Consider the following 24,516-nt stretch of genomic DNA (forward strand, 5'->3'; position numbering starts at 1 on the left):
AACTAAACCCTAAACCCTTTTCTCTCAACTAATTAATTAATAGCAAAGAAATATTTTGGTCCCATATTTAAGATTTAGACATTTTTTAAAACACAGAGAAGAATATGATTTTAGCAAAACAGGTTGAAATAGTACACAAGACCATTATTACAAGGGATCAATGTGTCCTAGTTCACTCTCATGCAGGAAAACCGCTACTCGCTATTCCTAAGCTCTTTGATGTGGTTAAGCAGGTCAACCATGTAGGCAACCAGCTTGCCAATCTTGTCCCGCAATCGACCTTCTTCTCAGCATTAAGGAGTGAGACATTACTTAGGATGTGTTCATGCACCTTTTAAGGGACATGATAAAGTGTTGTGTACCCTTTGACCTTGTGCTTTGCTTGTAACATTGGGAACTTTATTTTGTAAGTATTGCATCAGCATGCAACATAGCTGTAGGTGCTTACCTTAGTAAGGCATAACTATTTTTACATTGTGGCAATTTAGCATAATAGATACCATGCACCACTACATCTCCAATGTTGAAAAACATTACCCTAACCATTCTTCACTTGCTCTGAGAGGACTGTCTTGCCTTGCTTGCATAGCACAATGTAGTAATCCTCATTGTCTTTGTTCATAGGAGACTTTAGCACTGCCAAGTGGTCTCCAACCTCCAATATATCAGCTAATTGGTCATGTTGCTCCGAGTAGATAATGTCCTCCTGCTCCACAACTACTGTATTATTGTCCTCTCTATCAGGCTCTAGCTTATGCAACTTCCATGGTTGTACATGGCTTAGATTGATGCACTTTTCCTAAGATTCATCAACATAAAAGGAACAAAAGCATGACAAACTTTGAAACAAAACTTGTGTAGGGTCTTTGTTGCGAGACTGAATCCCAACACACAATGTGTTTTGTGAGTACCTTTGACTGTTTGGCATGCATATGCATTGCTATTGTCGACATCATTGATCTTCACCTCCACAAAAAACCTTTGCATTCCATCATCTGCCATATTCCAAGTCAACCATCAACAACATCATGGGTATTCTATAGCTTAGCACCATTTGCATCCAATTGCTCAGCTACTAGAGCACACTTTATCACAGCACCCGCACCATCATGCTTTCCTTACCATGCCTAGTACCAAAGTAGTTCCATAGCATTCGACTGTTGGTTAGTGAATAGTACTTGTATTAACCAAAACAATAAAATTTTATTGATTACAGAACAATACTGATTTTTTACATACAGAGATTGTGCTAAAATAGTGCTAAAACAAACTAACACAGAGTACTGACATAGTACTAACACAGACTAACATAGACTAGCACAGAGTACTACCACAGACCAACACAAACTAACACAGAGTACTAGCATAGTACTAACACAGAGTACTACCCACATACTAACATAGAACAATACTGATTTTTTACATACAGAGACTGTGCTAAAATAGTACTAACACAAACTAACATAGAGTACTAACATAGTACTAACATAGACTAACACAGACTAACACAGACTAGCACAGAGTACTACCATAGACTAACACAGACTAGCACAGAGTACTACCATAGACTAACACAAACTAACACAGAGTACTAACATAGTACTACCACAGAGTACTAACACAGAGTACTAACATAGAGCAACACAGACTAACATAGTACTAACATAGTACACAGAGTACTAACACAAACTAACATAGTATAAACATAGTACACAGAGTACTAACACAAACTTTCATAGAGTACTAACATAGTACTGACACAGCCTAACACAAACTAGCATAGAGTACTAACATAGTACCAACACAAACTAGCACAGAGTACTACCACACAGAGTACTAACATAGTACTAACACAGAGCAACACAGACTAACATATTACTTACACATAGTACACAGAGTACTAACACAAACTAACACAGACTAGCACAGAGTACTGCCACAGACTAACACAGAGTGCTAACATAGTAGTAACACACACCTTGTAGTACTACCACACAAACTAACACAGAGTACTAACATAGTAGTAACACAGAGTACTAACAATGAAGTAAAATGCTCGTGCTACCTTAAATTGAGATGCTGCTCCATCTAACCAAACCTAGTGCCTTGTAAACTTCAGTCCTTGAGATAGAAGACGTTGATAATGAAGCTTAAAACAATGTTGAACGAACAATGTGTCATGCTGTTTATCATCTGAAATATAAAAGATGGATTGCTTCTTTAAATTTCCATCCTCCTTCCAATAGTAAATTTGCACCAATATTGTACATTGGTCACTATACCAATGCATGGATTGGATTTAATTCTACACCTTGAAGGTGTAATTCTCGATAAAGTCAACAACAGACATCACCACATCATCTGGTAAATTCTTCAAGCATTCTTTGAATTGAAAATTCTTCCAATAAGTTTCAAAAGTTATGGGGTTTGAACACATTCAAATGCTGCAAAAACAGTGGGATAATGTCTTTTGTAGGTGTCTCCTTGTATACTTGTTTTATGCATTTCCTTATTTGACCTTTTCCTATGTCCTTTGTGACATACTCATAAGTCTTCCACTTTACCAGTTCTTGATTTGCTACATCAAGCTCACAAGGACAAAAAAAAGGTTTCGGACAGTTCTTACATGTTTGCAATAAGCATGCAAGCTTGTGCCACTCAGCTGACTCTTCCTTTGAGCATACTATTGACCTCCACAATTCTGACACTGAAGAATAGGTGGCTGCATAGGCATTGCACTTTTCCTCCTCGTTTGGCTTGCAAACCACACACAAGCAATCACATGCATCTCCATGTAATGATTTTGTATCGATCCTCATGGAATTCACAGCAAGCCGCATACAGCAAGCCGCATTAAATCAATTCTTATATGGTAAACACAACAACACGTGTTTCTCTCCTTAAGTTTTCTGACAAAATAAGGCTTCAGGCTTTGAAAAGCATGAAAGCCGATGTTAGAGAGATGTTGTTCTTTGAAGTTCATGAAGAATTCTGCTTGCATAACCAGAACAAAAAATTTACAAAATCAAGAGTTTGTAAGTATGAACTTTGATACTATCAATAGTAGTTTTAGTGGTTTTAGTGTTGATACTGCTAGCACTAATAGTACTATTAGTACTAATCGTACTAATAATCTGAATAATTCGGAGAAGAAGATCAAAGAGGTAATATCATGTTAAAGATAATAATGATGTAGATAGTGACCTTGACTCCCTTTGGCAGAAGCAGAAAGCAAAACTTGGCCAGAGATTAATTTAGGTGTTGAAGGGAGTTTTGATTGATGTATCTCTTCTAATGCAAGATTTTGTCTACACTTGGATAGCAATTTAAGGAGCCAAATTCCTTTCCTAAGAAAAAATAATGATGTAGATATACCTCGGTAAGCTCCAAGTAATGGCTGGGATGAACTCTATAGTTTTTTTTACTTATCCGGCCGCTACCTGTAAACGGATCTTGTTTGGAAACACCCTTGTGTTGCTTGTCCAAAATTGAATGACAGAGTGAACAACCTCTTCACTTAGACAATCATTCCTGTGTTTGCGACCTTCTCCCACCCATTTGAACTGTTTAGCTTGTACATCAGCACGATGTTTCTTCAAATTTCTTGGTTGGATACCAAGGGCTTTAGCAACTCTCCTATCACTGTAATGTTATTTTGCCACATTGTTAGCAACCATATGAAGTGCTGCTCTCTTTGCAGCTAGCTTATCTACACTTTCCATGCCTTTGACCATGCTCAATGTCTTTATGTTCTTTACAATCGCCTCCGAAATCATCTAGTTAGGAAACAGTCTTCTTCACAATTTCTTGTAGTTTTGGACGTCGTAAAATCCTACCAACAAGAAGTTCTGATCATCCTTCTCTGTCAAAACTGCTGAGGAAGTAGCGCACTATAGACAATGCAAGACCATGCTTGTTCTTGTCCGATCACTTTGAATATCCACCTTGATGATCCCGTAGACACATATGGCTCAGTTGAATGTTCCATCATAAAAATGAGATATCTAGAGAGAGAACAAGCAACGGGGCAGGGGGAGAGACAGAGAGAGAGGGGGGGAGGGACAGAAGCATGGTAGTGGGAAGAGTAGGAGAGAGCTTATGAGAAACGAGAATCACGCAAATCGAGGAAAATCGAGCACTCAATGAAGTCGAAGCGAACTACCATGCACGTCCAAAAAATTTTGAATTGTGGAAAGATCTCTATTTTTTGAGTTCTAAGTTTTATTGCCATGAATCTTTATTTAGTACTAAAAGTATACTTAGTGCCCGTCAAATTTTTGCAAAAAACAATACTAAATGGGTACACCATACTATGCTTTCACCCCCTTATTTCTTCACAATCAAACCCAAGATTGCCAAATCTTTGAATTCTTGGAGAAAGATTACAAGAAGAAGATTGTGGTGTAGAAAATCAAGGTTGCTATGCAGAGTTTTCAGATTGCTGTGCAATTTCAAGAAAGTGTGCAGAATCTTTGTGCATATTTCAAGAGTTTATGTGTAATAGATACAAATTTTCAAGAATTGTTATAGATTTTCAAGAACATTGTAGAGTACAAATCTACAATGCAAAATAGAGCAATTTACAAAGTATGCAAAGTTTATTGTGCTAAAATCAAATTTTGATACAAAAAAAATAGAACACTAATCTTGATCAAATCTTTCTAATCTTGTCACTTTCTTGCAAAGACGTTGGAGAAAGATTACACATTTATTGGAGTAGTATAAATATACATAGATTAGTATAATCTTGATATATTACAAGTAACAAAAGTATGAAAAGTATTGAGAAAACACTGCTTACAAGTACATAGCCTACATAATAACATTTTAGTATATTTTCAACAAGAAGATTTATAGCATGTTGTTCTATTACATATCTAAGCATCAATATTATGGAGAGAGCATGTTGATGACTAGTTGATGCAAAAGTGTAAAAGCTTTACAATTTTTAGTGTAGAGATTCAAAAAGTTGTTGGTTAACACTGTGTTTGCAAGTATGGCCTTGGTGAAAATTGAACCCAATCCACTGGTGTAGGCCAGTGTGCCCCATACACCACAGGGTTCTCCTAAATTGCATACAATGTTTCTTGAGTATAAAGATCTCCAAGCAATAGTGCAAAGTTTGGTTGAAAAGGCAAACAATTTACAGCTTGGATATTGACATCATTTAGCCTTGAGTTTCTGGTTTCCTTCAAGGAATTGTAGGAAGTTGTTCTTTTACTATTCTTGGTTAATTTTTTGCAAGGAACCAACTCTGTGACAAGATAGGCTGTCAAGAAATAGAACATAGTGAAAAATGCCTATGTAGTGTAAAGAAGCGTGCAAAGTTTGAATCTTTTTACAAAAGTTTAGACTCATGCAGTTCTTAGTGTAGTTTTGGACAAGCTTCATTGCCTTGGTGTTAGTTCAAAACTCAGCATTGTAGTACTTTTTTCAAATCCCTTCCCAGTGTAGATAGATCGTGGCATGAGAATTGCATTCAAGTGTGCGCTTGCGATGAGCATTCTACCATAGTAGCATAAGAGGCTCGAGCTTTCCTAACCAACATTGAAGGAAACCTCTCTCATGGGGCTCTAAAGTCATCTACACAACGGAATACAGAACTATTAGATGACCTTGTTCAATTATCCCAACATAACAAGATCACAATTCATGTTTCATCTTAACATGCAACGAGTTGTATCAAAACAAGAAATTTTATTTTTTCAATCATATCATAGTGTACATGAGCTTGCTCTCAAAGCATCATCGAACAAGCACTTCATTCTAATGATTGCAACATTCATCACATGTCCATTCTATCCAAGAATTACTTCAACTGTTGCTCATAGTTTGGCCCCCCCGGTCGGACCTCATCTCAGTGTAAGGTACTTCACTGTTGTGAAACAAATTCCAAATGCCATCACATTCATTTACATTCATTCAGCATCACATCACATCTTATGACATCTGTCAGGCAAAATTTTGTAAAGGTGTTTTGGGCTTGTATACATATGGGATGCATGGCATGTACAAAAGCTTTGCCCTAATGCCCTAGCAGATATACAGAGTGGATGGCTTGTAGGCTAGTACATGCATGTTTTTTTCTGGGAGCAGGTGTTGGAGGTTTGAAGTTTTTTTCATTGTAGCTGTGCATATGGCCTTGAGGAAGGTTGGTCTCCAATGTGTGGAAAGCTTGCGGAAGGTTTTTGATGTTGACGGCCTTTGGGCTTTGACGCATGCATGTTAGAACAGGGTGATTTCATGCTTCTTTCCGAGCTTTTGGTAATGCCTCCACGTGAAAATATATGGGAATCCCAAATATGATGATGGCTGGTCGATCGTGGGCTGATTCAGGATGCAGTCCATGGTGTTCCATTAGCAAACACGTGATGATGATCGACAGTGCATGGCACCGACTACAATAGCCATGTTTTGGAAAATTATGGTGTAGCTAATGAAGAGTGGGTTGCAGCTCTAAAGGGTGTGCTGTGACGATGGCAAAAGGGCAACTCTTGCATTCGTTTTGGAAAGTCGTGGGCGTCGCACATGCGAGTGAAGTACGAGTGACAGCAGCGAAGGCCCTCCTGGCATCGTGGGCGTGAGCACTAAGGCCACGAGTTGGGATGTTGCTGTGGCCATCCTCCAGGCCTTTCGAGACGCCAACATGACTGGCAAAAAGTTGACTTCCAGGTCCCTGCTACTCGAACGGCAGCTTCGCCAAATACAACGGAGACCTGAGCTAGTGTCTGATAGAGGGGGGTGGGAGTTTTCTAGGGTTTTCGGGTAAGGCCGCCAGCTGGAAGATGGTGTGTTTTCTTAGCTTTTTTCTATGCCATGAGCGAATGAGTGGCTCTGCAGGAGGGTGGTTGTGGCTATTGTAAATACATGATTGCTGCAGTTGTGTGGGCTTTTCTCAGAGTGTTTTTTTTGCTAGTATTGTTGCTACTGGTAGCGAGCTGAGCTGTGAAGTTTTGCAGGGTGCTGCTTTTCTCTCTCTCTCGTGATCAGGCTGTTGTGGTTAGAAGAGGGTCATTGTGCTGTTTTTTCTGGTGTGGGTGGTGTGGTGAATTGTGTGAGAAGTGTTCTAGCTAGTGTGCTGGTGGTGCCCCATGCTCGTAGTGTTTCCAAGGCTGTTGGATGGACAGCTATAGAGGCAGGTGATTCCATGTCCGGAATTTTCGACAGCTTTTTGGTGCCCCCACTGAGGAGGACCAAGCTCTTGCCTACGAGGGTGTATGCCCTAGAGAGTGAGATTGAAGGAAGGTGTTTTTAGTTTTTTTTTCTTTGGTTTGAAGGTGAAGCTGGGGGATTAAAATGATGTCGTATCCAGAGTTTTTTAGTGGTCCTAATGAAGATGTAGCAGATTTTCTTGAAAGAATGGAGGTTGCATGCATAAGCAACCACATCAACGAGCGAGCACAGGTATTGCGGATATGTTTAAAGGGAGATGTGAGGGCATGGTTTAGAACTTTTGAAGAGTTGTTAAAGGATGCTGAGCCGCGCATTCCAATAACCGAGGATTGATGCCAAAATTGAGAAGGCAGTGGAAGGGACTTGTGAATCCAATGGAAAAGGAGTAGAGAAGAGGTCAGTCAAAGTACTATCTTTAGAGGAGCTTCCAGATATTTGCCCTATTGTGGAGGTGTGGAGTAAAGGTAGGAACCTTGGTCAGGCATATATAGACGGAGGAGCTCAAATCTGTGTGATTACTCAATCATGTGTGGAGCAGTTAGGCTTGAGGGTGTCTGGGGTTTCTGGTTTTCGAATCAGGATGGCTAACCATCAAAAGGTAAAATGTCTCGGCATGGTAAAGGATCTAGAGGTTGAAGTCTTTAATGTCAAAGCTATTGTAGATTTCCATGTAATGCCTGCAGGTTTTGGTGCATTTCCAATTATTCTTGGATGACCTTGGTTGCGAGTGGTTGGTGCAGTACAAGACTGGAGGTATGGGACTATTTCTTTGCATAATAAATGGGGTAATAAAAAATCTTTTGAGATGCATAGTAGGAGATCTTTGAATGATGTGTGGGAGAGGCCACAGGATTTGAGTGAAGAGGAGACTACCATCAGTTCTTCTGAATCGGAGGCAAATTCATCGATTACGGCATCTAGCAAAGAAGAGGCAGATGTGGCTTTCTTAGTATCAGAGCAACAAGATAATGAGGATGAAGAAGTGTATGAAGTGGGTGCTGAGGGAGAAGATACTTTGGGTTCGTATGAAGTGATCGAGGAATTATTGCAGCCAAAGGTAGAAGTGAAGAAGAAGCAAGAGCTGATTGAAAGAATGCTGAGTCTGGATCTCTCGAACGGAGAAAAGGTTAGGTATGTTAATATGCTGTCTCATTTTCCAGAATTGTTCATCACCTCTTATAAGGAGATTCGGGGATTTAAAGGGCCAGATTTAAGGATTGAATTGAAAGGAGGTGTAAAAACAGTTAGGCAAAAGCTTCACAGGATGGGACGAGAGCAAATGCAGGCCTTGAGAGAGGAAGTTGATAAGTTGTTGAGTGCAGGTTTCATTACACAAGTGGACACGGCTGAGTGGGTAAGTCCTACAGTGGTGAGTCCAAAGAAGGATGGCAGGTCGCGTATATGCATGGATTTCAAGCCTTTGAATGCTGCTACAAAAAAGGATCCTTACCCCCTACCCTTTTTGGATGAGATCTTGGATACTGTAGCTAGATATGAAAGGTACAGTGTTTGTGATGGGTTTTCAGGCTATTTTCAGTTAAAGATTGCAGAAGAAGATCAGTGCAAGATGACTTTCATTACACCATGGGGGTGCTTCTGCTACAAAGTTCTTCCTTTTGGGTTAATGAATGGGCGAGCCTACTATCAGAAAAGGGCAAATTGGGTATTATCTCCTTTTTTGGGCAAGTTTGTCAAAGATTTTATTGATGATTTTTGTATATACAGCTCCAGGCAAGAGCATTGTGACAGGCTGGCGACAGTTTTTCAGCGTTATGATGAGTGTGGTGGTCAATTAAATCCAAAAAAGTATTTTTTGGCTCAACCAAGGGTGAAGCTCTTGGGCCATGTTGTTTCAGAGAATGGTATTGATCCAGATCCTGATAAAGTCAAGTCTCTTCTTCTTCTTCCTACACCAAAGAATACAAAGCAATTGACTACTTTTGAAGTATATGGCTCAATTTATCTCTTTGTCTTCACAGTTGTTATATCCTTTGCACAGCAGGCAGCAAAGCTTGATCCTTTACATTGGTCGGAGGAGTGTGAGGTAGTTTTTCAAAATATGAAAGAGGTGTTGGGTGCTATTCCTACGATGCAGGCGCCTAACTGGGAATAGGTATTTTATGTCAACCCTTCAGTAGTAGGTGAAGATGCAGTTGGAGCTATGTTGTTACAGAAGGGGAAAGAATCACATTATATGCAGCTAGTCTATTGTGCTAGCAGGGTAAAACTTGCTAAAGAAAGGTTGTTATTAGAGGTGGAGCTTGTTATGGTTAGTGTGGTGTATGCATGTAGGCAGTTTTCCCACTACTTATTGCCTCGCCCCTTTGTGTTTTTGACGAGTTACACTTTTTTGCCTTAGTTGTTGATAAATGGCACAAATTTATCTAAGGCTATGATGAAGTGGGTGATTGAGTTACAGGAGTTTACTTTCTCATTCTTGGTGGAAGAGAGTACCAGGGCTACCTTAACGGATTTATTAACATATAAGGAGAGTCCTCTTCTTATAAAAGAGGAGACCATCAAGAAGCCAGTTGAGGATGTGGTTGAGTTGGTGAATGCACACTCATTATATTTTGATGGTTCCTACAGGAAAAGCCATGATACAGCTTCAGGAGGTTTGGTGCTTTATGATCCGCAAGGTTGCCTTGTTTTTAAGAAGGGTGTTAAGGTGGATGCACATAGCAACAATGAAGGGGAGTATTTGACTTTGGAAGTTGGATTGCAAGTATGTTTGAAGCATGGTGTACGCACGATTTGCATTCGAGGAGATGCATTGCTTGTTGTTGTAAAACAAGTGTTGGGAGTTTGGAAGTCAAAGAATGTTTCACTCAAAGAGATGTGTTTCAAGATTAAAGGTTTGTTGAAGGAATTTGAAGCTTGGAGTCTTAAGCATGTGGATCGAGGCCATAATGAGGAGGCTCATGAAGCTGCTCAGGGAATGATTGGTGAAGTTTTTTGTTCTTAAAGCTCATGCACCATTTTACTGTGGCAGAGAAAGTTTACAGAATGTTGAGGAGTTTTTGTTAACAAGGATGATACCTAGTAGTATTGAAAAATCAAAGAAATATGGTTTCATTTAGAAAGCTGCAAAGTATGTGATGGTTGGTGATGCTTTGTATATGAAGGAAATTGACTTGATAATGCGACGGTACCTTGGAAGGAAGAAATCTACAAATTCTTAAGGAAAACCATGAAGGAGCATGCGGTGGACATTTGCCTTGAAGATTACTTTGCATAAAGTATTGCAAGAAGGTTATGTATGGCCAAGTGTACATAAGTGTTGCCATATATATAGGCAGTGATGTTTGTGAACACACTTAGGACCGCCGGGGCACTTTTTCCCTCTTTAGGAGGTTTTTTCTCCCGGCTTGTATATACGCCCATCCTTCTAGGGCTAACTTATCTTTTGTACATTGACACAATCTAATACTTGGTGTTGTGTGCATTCTTACTGCTTCTTCTCCAAGCTTTGTGTGCTTTCCTGCAACCCTAATTCCAACAATTGGTATCAGAGCAGGCATCGGCTCCCAGGGCTACGTCGCCAGCACCCTCCGACTCACGTTCTCCGATTGAGGTGAGTTTTCACGAGCGCTTGCAGGTCCCTATACTCTGCAAATAAGCCCGCGGGACTTAGCGTTCTCAGAATTTACATCTGAGGTCGTTTCGGGCTCCGTTTTTGCATTTCAAGTTCTGCACAGGTGTTTTCGTCATTTTCTGCAGAAATTTCGACAGTGCAGTTTTCTGCAAAACAGGCATACGTATTCTATTATGGACCGTGCTACATCGCACGAGTTATTCTCTGTTCAGTCTTTGCTTCATTACAGGTAGCTTTTGTATCAGTTTCAGTCAGTGGCCATGGCTGATAACAGCAATGATGTATTTCGCATGTTATCTGCTGATGACAAATTGGATGAAGACAGTAACTACCCACTTTGGGCATACATGATGCAGCATGTTTTGGTTGCAAAAGGAGTGTGGAACATTGTGCAGGGTATGGATGTACGTCCAGGTTCTGTGGATGTAGGATCTGTTGAGGATGTTGTAGGTTCTGGCAGCTCTACTGTTGCTGCTGTTTTACCCACTGCTGAACAACCTCGTTGGGATGGTAAAGATGCGCAGGCTCATGCCTTGATTGCACTTTCTGTCAAACGTAACATCACCCCACATATTCGTTCAGCTAAAACAGCAAAACAGGCTTGGGATATTCTAGCTGGTTTGTATGCAGGTCGTAACGAGGCAAAAATCGCTTACCTGCGTAAAGAGCTAGAATTGAAGATTATGCAAGAAGATGATGACATGAATGTTTTTCTTGCTGAGATTAAAGATCTCAAAGAACAGTTGATTTCTGCAGGTGAGATTATTCCTGATCATTCTCTTGTGCAGACTGTTCTTTATGCTTTACCTGAGACATATCAGACTTTTGCTTCCACATGGAGACTTCTTAATGAGGACAGACCTGATGCTGTTAAGTATGATACTTTAGTCAACAAACTCTTGCAAGAAGCGCAGTCCAGGCAAAACAGGGCCAGGCAGCGTGCAGTTGATCAAGCATTTATTGCTGCCCAGCAGAGAAGAAGTGGTAAGGCAGCCCCTTCCACTGTTTCTTCTCCTATTAGTAGGTCTACAACTTCTTCTCCTTCCACAGGTAGCAACAACAAGTCTGAGAAGGCTCTTGATAAAGGTAAGAAAAAGACCAAGTGCAACTATTGTAAGGCAAATGATCATGTCATTAAGAATTGCCCTAAGCTAAAGGCTAAAGAGGCAAAGAAGAAAGAGTCAAATGCAGCCACAATAGCGGATGCTTCTACAAATGCAGTTTCTGCAAATGTTGTGCAGGATACAGAATGGGCGTTTAGTGTGTATTGCCAATATGACCCATCTGTACATGATGCATGTTTGGCAGTTTCTGTTGACTCTAATGTATGGTATTTTGACAGTGGTGCTACAAAGCACATTACCTTGCATCGTGATATGTTCACTTGTCTTGAGGCTGTCTCTACTGGGAATACTGTCACATGTGCCAATAATGCTTCTTACCCAGTGAGAAGGGCGTTGGTAAAATTATGCTTACTGCTGCAAATGGCAGCGCTTTCACACTTTCAGATGCTTTGTATGTGCCAGGGATAAAGAAGAATCTATTGTCTGTCTCTGCACTTGCTAGACTTGGATTTGTAGTCAAATTTGTGGATGACAGATGTACTGTTCATGATTTGACTTCTGGTGATACGATTATTGCATCTGGCACCTTGTTTTGTGGGCTTTATAGGCTCAATTCTTATGACAAGTGTGTGGAAGATTCAGCAAATGCAGTTTCTGATGAAAAGGCAGTTTCAGATGCAAAACTATGGCATGCTCGTTTTGGTCATCTGAACTTTGCTAGTTTGCTGCGTTTGCAGAAATTTGATATGGTCTTCATTGTCCCCTCTTGAGGCACCATTGAAACATGTTTGTGAAGGCTGTATTTTGGGCAAAATGCAGCGTTCTGTGTTTCCAAAGGATGGTTCTGTGCGGGCCACTCGCAAATTGCAGCTTGTACATAGTGATGTATGTGGGCCTATGCAAACTCCGTCATTTGGTAAACACTTATACTTCGTGACTTTCATTGATGATTACTCAAGGCATGCATGGGTATATCCACTGAAGGCATGCATGGGTATATCCACTGAAGACAAAGTCCAAAGTGTTTTTGTGCTTCAAACAGTTTATGCTTATGGTTGAAAATGTATCCAATTGTACTGTGGGCACCCTCCGTTCTGATCGAGGGGGGGAGTACATGTCTAAAGAGTTTGATGCATTTCTGACTAGTCGTGGGATAAAACACCAATGTACAGTGTCGTATACCCCTCAGCAAAATGGTGTTGCTGAGAGGAAGAACAGGTCACTTATGGAGATGGCACGATGTATGGTCAAGAGCCAAGCTTTGCCACATGCATTTTGGCTTGAGGCTGTCATGTGTGCTGCATATGTACTCAACAGGTGTCCCACTAAGGCCTTGCAGTCTATTACTCCATATACGAAGCTTGGCATGGCAGGAAGCCTTCTATTAGTCACTTACGTGTCTTTGCTTGCTTGGCCTATGCTTTAGTACATGTGCAACAACGCAGAAAATTGGATGATAAGGCTGTCAAATGCATTTTTGTTGGTTACAGTGCTGAGAGCAAGGGTTACAGATTGTATCATCCACAGTCAAAGCGTATCTTGATTAGTTGAGATGTTGTTTTTGTGGAAGATGCTGTGCAGCCTTTGTTATCATGTACCAAAGAGACAGGTGTACCAAAGAGACAGGTGTGAGCTCACGGGATGTATTTGATACATTGTTGCCTCTGTTTACAGGTGGGAATTCAAATGTAAGTTCTAATGAGACAAATATTCAGCCTATGCAGATTTCAAACGGCATCATAGATCAGCCTATTTCTGATGCAGATTTACAGGATGTAATTCATGAGGATAGGGCTGAAAATGAGCAGGCTAGAGGTATGCCAAAATGGCTGGTGCAAACCTTGCGTGATAGTAAGATTGATGCACCTATGACTAGTTGTCCTCGTTCAGGTTTTCAGCATGCCTCTTATACATCAGATTGTTATGCTTTGGCTGCGTCTAGTATGTGTGAAGAGAAAGAACCTCTTTCATTTGATGAGGCACAAAATTCAGAAAATTGGTTGGCTGTAATGCAAAGTGAATATGATGCTATAATGAAGAATGGTACATGGTCTTTGTGTGATTTGCCTATTGGTAAAAAAGCCATTGGTGGATGTAAGTGGGTTTTTAAGTTGAAACGAAAGCCAGATGGTAGTGTTGATCGCTATAAGGCTAGACTTGTTGCAAAGGGTTATGCTCAAGAAAAAGGCATTGATTTTGATGAGATCTTTACTCCCACTTGTCGTATGACTACCATTCGTAGCATTTGTGCATTGGCAGCTCATAACGGTTGGAATGTACATCAGCTGGACATAAAGACTGCGTTCTTGAATGGAGATTTGCATGAGGAGGTGTATGTATCGCAGCCTCGTGGTTTTGTTCAAAGAGGGTAGGAAAACAAAGTGTGGAGGTTGAAAAAGGCTTTATATGGTTTAAAGCAAGCTCCACGAGCTTGGTATGAAAAGATACATGCATATTTGACTGCACATGGGTTTCAGAATAGTCCAACAGAAAGCACTTTGTATGTTAAATGTGTGGATGGTGTACATCTAATCATTGCTCTCTATGTCGATGACATGCTGCTCACAGGACCAAATGAGAGTCATATTGCTGATTTTAAGGCTGATTTGAATGCCTCTTTTGAGATATCAGATTTGGGGCATTTGCATCATTATTTGGGGATACAATTTAAGCAGTGTGATGGAGGTATTGCTTTGTGTCAGACAAAGTATATTGAGACATTGTTGTGGAGATTTGGCCTTGAAGACTGCAAGCCTATTGCTACTCCAATGGAGACAGGTTTGAAGTTGAGTCTTCATGATATTGGAGATCACTTTGATGTCACACTCTATTAGACAGCTGTTGGTTGCCTCATTTATGTATGCATTACGAGGCTGGACATTCAGTTTGCAGTCTCACAGGTGAGCAGGTTTATGCATAGCCCAGGGTCTCAGCATTGGAAGGCAGTTAAACGCATCTTTCGCTACTTGAGTGGTACCATACATCTTGGGTTGTTTTATCCCAAGGGGGGATCGTTGCCGCTAGATTTACATGCTTTTTCGGACTCAGATTGGGCTGGTTGCTATGACACAAGAGTGTCCACAAGTGGTTTTTGTTTCATGCTCGGTAGCTCATGCATATCTTGGTTGAGCAAGAAGCAACCTACTGTGGCCACTTCTAGTTGTGAAGCTGAGTACAGGACAGCTTTCACAGCTACGGTTGAGTGTGTGTGGCTCAGACGGCTTATGGCTGACTTGGGTGTTGGACAGGAGTCTGCCACCTCTATCTTCACTGACAGTCAGAGCGCATTGGTAGTTGCGAGAAACCCAGTTTTTCATGCTCGCACAAAGCACATTGAGGTGCATTATCACTATGTCAGGGAGAGACTCTCAGCAGGAGAGATCATCTTGGCCTATGTGCCAACACAGGACAACCTCGCCGATCTTTTCACAAAGGCGCTTCCTCGTGAGAAGTTCGAAGCTTTCCGCAAAGCTTTGGGCTTGCTCCCCTTTGTGGATTGATCTACTTCGGGCATGGCACTCCCCTATACATGAGTTCCAGCTCTCGTTCACACCATCACTCCCAGGGGGGATTTGTTGCCATATATATAGGCAGTGATGTGTGTGAACACACTTAGGACCGCCGGGACACTTTTTCCCTCTTTAGGAGGTTTTTTCCCCCGGCTTGTATATACGCCCATCCTTCTAGGGCTAACTTATCTTTTGTACATTGACACAATCTAATACTTGGTGTTGTGTGCATTCTTGCTGCTTCTTCTCCAAGCTTTGTGTGCTTTCCTGCAACCCTAATTCCAACAATAAGGATGTTAATCATTGGTGCAGGTCATGCAAACAATGCCAAGCTCATGGTAGACGGATATTAAGGCCTGAAATGAGGAAGACAATTCTTGCTTATGATGTTTTTGAAAAATGGGGTATTGATGCTGTGGGACCATTGCGTATTACCAGCCGAGGGAAGTGCTATATCTTGATGGCAGTTGATTATCTTTCTAGATGGACGGAAGCAAAGGCAGTGAAACAAATTACTGCTAAGGAAGTGGCAAAGTTTGTATATCAAGATATTTGTTGTAAGTTTGGTGTGCCATTGGAATTACTTTCTGATATCAGGGTCCAGGTTTCAGGGCCGAGCTTATGGACTGTTTGTGTACAAAGATGAAGATCAGTCCAGTTTTACCACACCTTACTATCCGCAGTGTAATGGCTTGAATGAGCATTTCAATGGTGAATTGATTAAGATTTTATCTAAGGTGACGGAGTAACAAGGCAAGAATTGGGATCTGGAGTTGCCTGCTACCTTGTGGGCATACAGGACAACGATTAAAACTGGTACTGGTTTCACTCCGTTTCATCTTGTTTATGGAAAAGAAGCTTTATTGCCTATTGAGGTGGAGATACCGGCTGTTAAAATGTTGGAAAAGCTTTTGGAAGAGCCTAAAGATGCCCTTAAAGAGCGGTTGTTATATTTGCAAGAAGCACAGCTGAACAGGGATAATGCTTTGAAGCACTATGAAGATATGCAGACAAGGGTGTTAGAGAAGGTCAACAAGAAAATTAAAAGCAAAGGAATTGTGAAGGATGACTTAGTATTACGTTATAATAACAGGTTGGACAATTCATTTCATAAGAAGTTTCAAGTTAAGTGGGAAGGACCTTTCTTGGTGATGCAAGGATTTGCAAATGGTACTTATCAATTGGCAGATTTAGATGGAACTTTACATGTTTCCAGGGTAAATGGATATAGGTTGAAGAAGTATTATGCACGTTTGATGGTGATTGTACAGGATGCAGTGTTAGAAGATATGATTTCCATCGAAGGGCAGTCTTTGGACATGGACTTGGGTCTTAAAATGCTTTTTTCTGTTGAGCATAAATGCTCTAGCAGACAGGGGGGTTGGCAAAGTATGTCAGGCAAAATCTTGTAAAGGTGTTTTGGGCTTGTGTACATATGGGATGCATGGCATGTAAAAAAGCTTTGCCATGAATGCCTTGGAAGATGTACAGAGTGGATGGCTTGTAGTAGGCTAGTACATGCATGTTTTTTTCTGGGAGCAGGTGCTTGAGGTTTGAAGGTTTTTTCCATTGTAGCTGTGCGTATGGCCTTGAGGAAGGTTGGTCTCCAATGTGTGGAAAGCTTGCGGAAGGTTTTTGATGTTGACGGCCTTTGGGCTTTGATGCATGCATGTTGGAACAGGGTGATTTCATGCTTCTTTTTGAGCTTTTGGTAATGCCTCCACGTGAAAATATATGGGAATCCCAAATATGATGATGGCTGGTCGATCGTGGGCTGATTCAGGATGCAGTCCATGGCGTTCCATTAGCAAGCACGTGATGATGATCGGCAGTGCATGGCACCGACACTGCAATAGCCATGTTTTGGAAAATTATGGTGTAGCTAATGAAGAGTGGGTGGCAGCTCTAAAGGGTGTGCTGTGACGATGGCAAAAGGGCAACTCTTGCATTCGTTTTGGAAAGTCGTGGGCGCCGCACATGCGAGTGAAGTATGAGTGATAGCGAAGGCCCTCTTGGCGTGAGCACTAAGGCCACGAGTTGGGATGTTGCTGTGGCCATCCTCCAGGCCTTTCAAGACGCCAACATGGCCGGCAAAAAGTTGACTTCCAGGTCCCTGAACGGCAGCTTCGCCAAATACAACGGAGACCTGAGCTGGTGTCTGATAGAGGGGGGTGGGAGTTTTCTAGGGTTTTCGGGTAAGGCCTTGTCGTCGCTGGAGTTGCTGAAGGTTGACGGAGGAGGCCAGAGAGTTTTCTTTGGGTGGTGGTTGCGGATGCAAAAATGAGGGGCTACGGACGCTGGCGGTGGCTAGTGGGACAGAGAGAGTGCGCTGGCGATAGCAGGCTTTGGGGAGGCGGGTAGTTTGTGTGTGGTTGCCGCCAGTTCTCTGTGGCGGGTGATGCCAGAGGGAGTTTGAGAGGTGTGTACCTGGTTGAGTTGTCGCCAGTTGCGCAGCTAGGGAAAAGGACAGGAGGTTGTCGGCCAAGTGTGGAAGGAGCTTCTTCTGTTGGCTGCAGTAAATACATGATTATTTGTCTTGGAGCTGGCCGACAACAACAGGTCGGCCAGTCCATGAAGGCAATTCAGCCCTATAAAAGGGGCACACTTGCTTATTGATAGGCATTCAGTCCCTTCCTTGGGATTGGGTCCTGGAGTAGGTATTAGATTAGGTTTCTATCTTTTCATGAAGGCAGCCAAGGGCTGCAAGATTGTACATCCTTTTTGTACCATATGACTCAGCTCTCTCTCTTTCTCTTCTCTCTTTCTTTATGCATTTTGCATCAGCATTTTCCAAGATGGTGCTTAGGGCTGAAAGAAGACTCCTAGAGCTTCCGCTTGTGACATTGGGCATCTATTGGAAAGAGTTGTTAGCTGTAATTCACACCTTGACCATATGGCAACACTACCTTCTCGGGGCTGATTTTATGGTTAAGACAGACCATCAAAGCCTAAGGTACTTCCTGACGCAAACAAAGCTTTTAAAGTTGAGGTTTCCCATTGAGCTGATTTTGTGCTCGAGAAGACCTGCTATTTATAGGTTCCAAGAACGGGAGATATATCCATTGCATAATGCATGTGCATGCATCTCTGCTTGCTTGAAACTCGTTTTGTGTGATTGGTTTTCGTGTGACTGCTTGCTATGAGTGCTTTGAGTTAGGCACCAGCCACCACAGGCGAGTTCCTGAGGCCCAAGGTCCATGAATGGCCAGCCCAAGCTTTGAGCACCTCCTTTGGCCCTGTTAGGCCTCACATGGGCCAATTTAATGAGGGGACACCTTTTTTTTTTTTTTTTTAAAAAGCAAGTACAGGAAATTTTGTAGAAATACTCACACACACCCCCAACCCCCGTATGGTGGAAGGCACCCCCCTCGGGTATGGCACAAGCCGGGGCCGAGGCCGCCCACATATCAACTTATAAATCTCCCAAGGGAGATGATACCACATGAGGCCCCCACAAGATTCAAACTCACGACCTTGGGGATTAGAGTCCAACACTCTAACAGTTCAACTAGCGCTCATTGGTGAGGGGACACCTTATAGACGGCGGACTCGCCCACCTTCATTAGAGGGGGGGTGCTTGCCATGTGTCACAAGGGCATAGGACCCCATTTACCAACTCCCACCTCCCTCCTTCCTCCTCACGTATCTAGGAAGTGCATCTCTCTCTTGCGCTTCTGCTCCCTATGCAAATCAACTTCCACAGAAGCTAAAAAGAAAAGTGGCAGACTACACCTATTGCGTTGCTGTACTCAACCTGCACCCTGTACTGCACCTGATTCGTTGTGGTTTGTACCTGTACCAAGAGGCTTACTCAAGCCATGGACATGGAGGATCAGAGGTAGTCTTGTCGAGGACCCTTGTGGGCATGCATTGGTGCTATGGGATGTTAGGGCTGACTGGCATGGACAAGGGGGAGTGGAACCTTAGCCAGTGGCTCGGGGGAGGTTTACGGATGCGAATCTTGTTTATGCCTGTGTATTAGGTCATCCTTGGGAGGAGTCCCTCACTATTGGTATCAGAGCAATCCTAATCACAGAGTTAGAAAAAAGCAAGGTTTGCATGTCGTGTTTTATCAAGGTTGCCTAAGCCAGGTATCTCTTGGTCACCATATTTGCATTTAGAATATGCAAGAAGTAGGTGCTTCTTTAGGTTGCTGACAGGATGGGATTTTTCTGGATTCTGAGAGAAGGGGGAGAAAGGGGAGATTTGTAGGCATAAGCACAGGTGAAATTGTCTAGGGAAACCCCTGTTTTTGGACTGAAACCCTAGGTTTTTCGCTTTCCTATGCAACCACTATAGGTTCTGTGTGTGCATGATTGTTGCATGGGCTATCGGCTTGCAGCCAGATGTGCAGAAAAAAGACGACCATGTGCAAGCAGCTGTTTGCTAGGGCTGGATAGGCTCTGAACTGGGCACCAACAGCCAGACAACGGATGCACGGACGGCATGTCACATGCAGAAGCTCTTGGAGTCTTTTTTCAACCCTAAACACCATCTTGGAACATGTTGATGCAAAAGCAAGTAGAGAGAGAGAGAGAGCTGAGTTTCAGTACATGCATATGGTACAAAAAGGGTACATCTTGGCTAGCCCATGGCTGCCCCTCAAAAGGTGGTAAAACATCTAATCTATTGCTAATCTAAGATCCAGTTGTGGCTAGATTGAATGATCTAAACAATGAGCAACTTGAGGCCATGGGAAGTCCTAGTGGACTGGCCGATTGCTGGTCGGCCAGGTCGTGGACACATATTCCCATATTGTAGCTAACAGATGTAATCCTCCTTCTAGTGCTAGTCGACAGTCTTTTGGTGTCCTCCACAAGTCTTTCCCTGCCCACTGAAGTAGCACATGCTCCAAAATCAAGTTCTTTTATCTGTTACCCTTCGGGATTAGCTCTGAGATCAGCCCTGCACATGTCTTGCACATGACATCCCCCTCTGCTAAACTTGATGAGGGGATTCCAGCTTTTGTTCTTGGATGACTGTCATCATCCCATTGTCTATTCACGGAGTCTACCTGTCATCCTTCCCTTCCTGGCAACCTTTCATTGAAAACCCTACCCGGTCTCCAATTCCACTCCAACTTTGATGAAGATCTATGCATTTGTTCCATCTTGTCCCCTTTCCATTCCTGCCTTGTCTTTGAACACTGTCTGTGGTCTTCTTTCCTAAGTATTGAGTTTGGCACTCTCACTCAACCCCTTGGAGGATCATTTTGCCTTGGAACCGTTGCCTGAAAGTCTTTTCTGGTGTGTCCCAAGTGACACCCGACTCATAGGACTGCCATTCCCTTGGGTCTTGTGGAACACCACCAATGTGGTCGTAATGCGGCGGCTCATGCGGGTAGCAGTAGCACCTTCTTTCGCCGCCGAGGCTTTTGTGGGTGAGAAAAAGGACGATTCTTGGTTCAACCACTAGAACGAACATTTTGAGTTTCACTCGAACACTTGGAAGATTTAGACGGTTAGGGGTCTCCTGAAGGGAACAGCCCTGACACGGTGGAGAGAACTCATAAAAAACCGAGTACTTGGGCAGAGTTTGAGACAATGTTTCACGATAAGTTCATGTAGTTGGTGGATGAATTTGATAATGTGGTCCAAGTTTACGGACTTGGACATGAGAAACATGTCGTCTGACATGTACAAGAGAGTTGTAGTCCCGAGCGGCACACATGGATGCCACAATGTTGTGTGGGTTTTTTATCCGTGGGTTGGCACGGGAACACAAGCTCCAGGTAAAGAATAATCATAGTAAGACACTGGAGAATGCCATCAGGTTTGCTAGGTTCTATAAGGAGATGATGGTCGGCCAGACTTAGAAGAACGCCTTTGAGAAACCTCAAATCATAGGAACCTTTGAGCCGGCTTCTAGGTGTAAATGAAAGTTTAAGTCTAAGAAGGCTCCACAGAACCAAATCCCGTCTTTAGGTGGACCTAGTCCGAAGAAGGATTAAAAGCATTAGTAGATTCTCCAAAACATTAGGGAGGGCAAGTGTTTCTCTTGCAGTTAGAAGGGCCATATGAAGGTGAGTTGTCCGAAGGCAAAGACCAAGGCAGCTCATTTGACCGAAGTTACAGGTAACCCTCAAATTTCTTCCGTGGATATTATTATTTTAGGTCAGAGTGCTTGCATGGAATGTGTGTTCAGCATGGGAGTCTTCGGTCCTAATGACTTGATACTATGTATAGGTTGGTGTTAGGGGAGACTGTGCACATTCTTTTTGACCGTGGTAGCACTCACAACTTCATTATTGCTAAACTTGTGCAGAAGTTGGGAGTAAACATGCATTGAGTGACCACGTGTATGGTGTGAACTTGGCGGCGGGATATGGAAAGGTCTGGGCCAGAGCATTCTAGCATTGTGCCTCTTTCATGCTTGTGTGAGAGAGTGAGAGAAAGAAAGAAAGAAAGAAAAAAAGATTTTATTAACGTCTTCCAAAAGACCGAACTCGGCCTATGAGACAAATCGCTGTACCTGTATGGATATATATTCAGAGTTATACGTCCATTTGAAGGGTCGTGTTTGTCCTTTGTAATGGAAGATGCTCGAGTATGTTTTAATGTTTCACCCTCTATTTTATAAGTTGGCAAGACTTCATAATATAATGTATATTTGCTACAAAGTGTTTAGATGTATTGGTACCCTTTCATCTGATGTCAATTGTGGTTTATAATGGTTAAGTTAGATGTTTGGGGAACACTGGACTAGAAATCATGAGTGTGGGGTTTCATAGATGTTTTCTTTGTTGCATTAGATTGTGGTCTTCTAGCTGGACGGTTGGTTATCACATGATTGTTTGGATCCCAGGGTCTCAGCCTCTGAGGATGAGCTAGTTGGGGGAGGACGAGATTGCGTGACAAGAGATATCTCCGGATTGGGATAGATTGCTTGGTATATTTCCCTATGGGACCTCCATTAGGACGAGAGTTGTCAGATGTGTGGGCATGCATGAATTATTTCACTGTTATTCCAATGTTGTATCTGTAGGGGGCACTGTGACATGGGGTCAAGGTGTAGTGCTCCAAGACTTAGCTGGGAAAGGATTGATCACTGTGACTCAGCTTTAAAAGTCTCAAGGAAATTTTATATGGTGTGTATCCTAATGGTATGGGATGCCACGATCTACAGCATGTAGAGTTGTTGGGTTTGTCTATATTTTCTAACCTTGCTACGTTCTATCCTTATGGGGGGTAGTTACCTTACAATAGGTAGAGTTAAGGAAGACTTGACCAGGAAATCGGAAGGGTAATTTGGATGGGCTTGCTAGGATTGGGTGGGTGAATCTTTTACCCAGTTTTGTATTGACTTGTATGATTTCTTGAGAGGGCTATGTTGGACTGATGGACATTTCATTTGGTATTGGTAGTAGGTCTAGGCGAGGAGCTCCGTTGATTTAGACCAGGACTCAAGGATCATTCCATTTGTAAGGGTGGAAGATAGTCAGTACCATATTCGGAACTGGCTGTTGTTTTGTGATGATTTAGTCTGTGTGCGAGATTGTGCTGAGATTAGGAGAGAGCTCTTATAATTGTCATGATGCTCCTACAATAGGTCATCCAGAGACAGGTTTTGGGGCTTATGCTTTGTGCATACTGCCCTAGGCAACCATTTTATTGGGAGAGCTTTATCCCTATGGTTGAGTTTGCCTATGGTACGAGCATATGGTTCTCGCAATAGCTAGAATATGTTTGGTAGGAGTTGGGTTAAAACACAGTTGTGGTGCGTGATAGTTAATAGTCTTTGAGAGGGAGGTATGATATCCCCTAGGTACGAGGTTTTACCAAATCCTAGAAAGGATGGATATTATGTTGTAGCTAGCCGATTTGTCTTGGTGATTTCAGGTTTCCAATTCCATGAGGAGTTGGGAGGATTGAAGGATGGTTTATGTTCTACAAGGACCTCAGAAGGTTTTGTTTTTTTTGTCTTGTTCCCACGGTCATATGTTGGAGGAACATCAACTTCAATTGAGATGGTTCGTGGATACGTGGCTATGTGGATTAGATAGACATATATTGTTCCCATTGGTTCAGACAATCCTAAATGATACTCACTCATTGAGTATTGGCCGGATGCTGTATGAGGCAACATTTGGTTGCCGGTTCTCATCTCTTTTGATGAGACATGTATCACCATCTCTAGAGGCCAACAAGACCACCGAAACATTGTCGGAGATCATTGGGTCAGTTAAGGAGTGCCTTGCCAAAGATTAGGAAGCTTACCGGCAAGCCAACAAATTCAGGCGAGATGTTAACTTTAAGAAAGGGGATTGGGCATATCTCTGCATCATGAAGCAATGGCTAAAGCAAATGGGCAAGCGTTGTCCCAAGCTTTCATTCCGAAGTTTCAGCCTGCTTCCCGTCATTCAAAAGTTGAGTGATGTTGCCGGAAAGTTGTACTATGCACAATGTCTTTCATGTTTCTTGGTTGAAGCAATATGTAGGTCCAGCATTGTAGGATGTATCAGAAGAGCAACAACCAGATATGATCGATGAGGCATAAGTCATAGAGCCAGAACAAATTCTCCTCCACAGATGGAAGCATGGTTCCGGTCGAAGAATACAATAGTTTTATACGAAGTTCAAGGACCGAGGAACCCATGAAGCAGTATGGCTGGATGAAGAGTTCTTTCAGAAGTACCCCCAGTTATTGGCGGACTACTTGGAAGCCTTGAACCTACCGCCAAGTTAAGCAGGAGGGAGTGTCCACTGTCACGTGCACCCTACACTGGCATCAGTGCAACATTTGTACAGTAGTAATACCTTTTTCTAGTAATATTTGTCGTATGTTGTGACCCCATTGTGAGTCCTCAGTCCAGGGACAATCATGCAGTCTCCGAGCTGTAGAGGTCAGTTTGGAATCAGTCCTCTTAACCCACTTGGAGAGTTCATTAGATCATTGCATGTAGAAGTCAGCCTTAGCCTAGGTCTTGCATTAGCAAGCATGTAGTTGCATTAATAGCTCTATGGGCCAGCCCATAAGGGCAACATCAAGGCCATGGAGGGGCATAGATAGCTAGTTGGCAGCCTACACCTACCCCTACTTGCAGTTGGCCAGCAATGGATGCCCTAGTGCATCAGTCGGCTAGCATAAAGCTATTCAGCATCAAGTCGGCCATGCCTCAGGGACAACAAATGGAAATTGTGCAGCATTTAATGCTGTAAATTTGGCATTTTTTGTC

General features: G+C 42.5%; 1 pseudogene across 1 annotated transcript in view; it reads left to right on the forward strand.

Annotated features, from left to right (window-relative positions):
* Positions 1-24,516, forward strand: part of LOC147640676 (putative pentatricopeptide repeat-containing protein At3g13770, mitochondrial pseudogene) — a 121,822-nt pseudogene that overhangs the window by 91,973 nt on the left and 5,333 nt on the right. The window lies entirely within an intron of this gene.

Source organism: Cibotium barometz, chromosome 2 (assembly GCF_041138505.1).
Source record: "Cibotium barometz isolate CiBa-2024 chromosome 2, ASM4113850v1, whole genome shotgun sequence".
Lineage (NCBI taxonomy): Eukaryota > Viridiplantae > Streptophyta > Polypodiopsida > Cyatheales > Cibotiaceae > Cibotium > Cibotium barometz.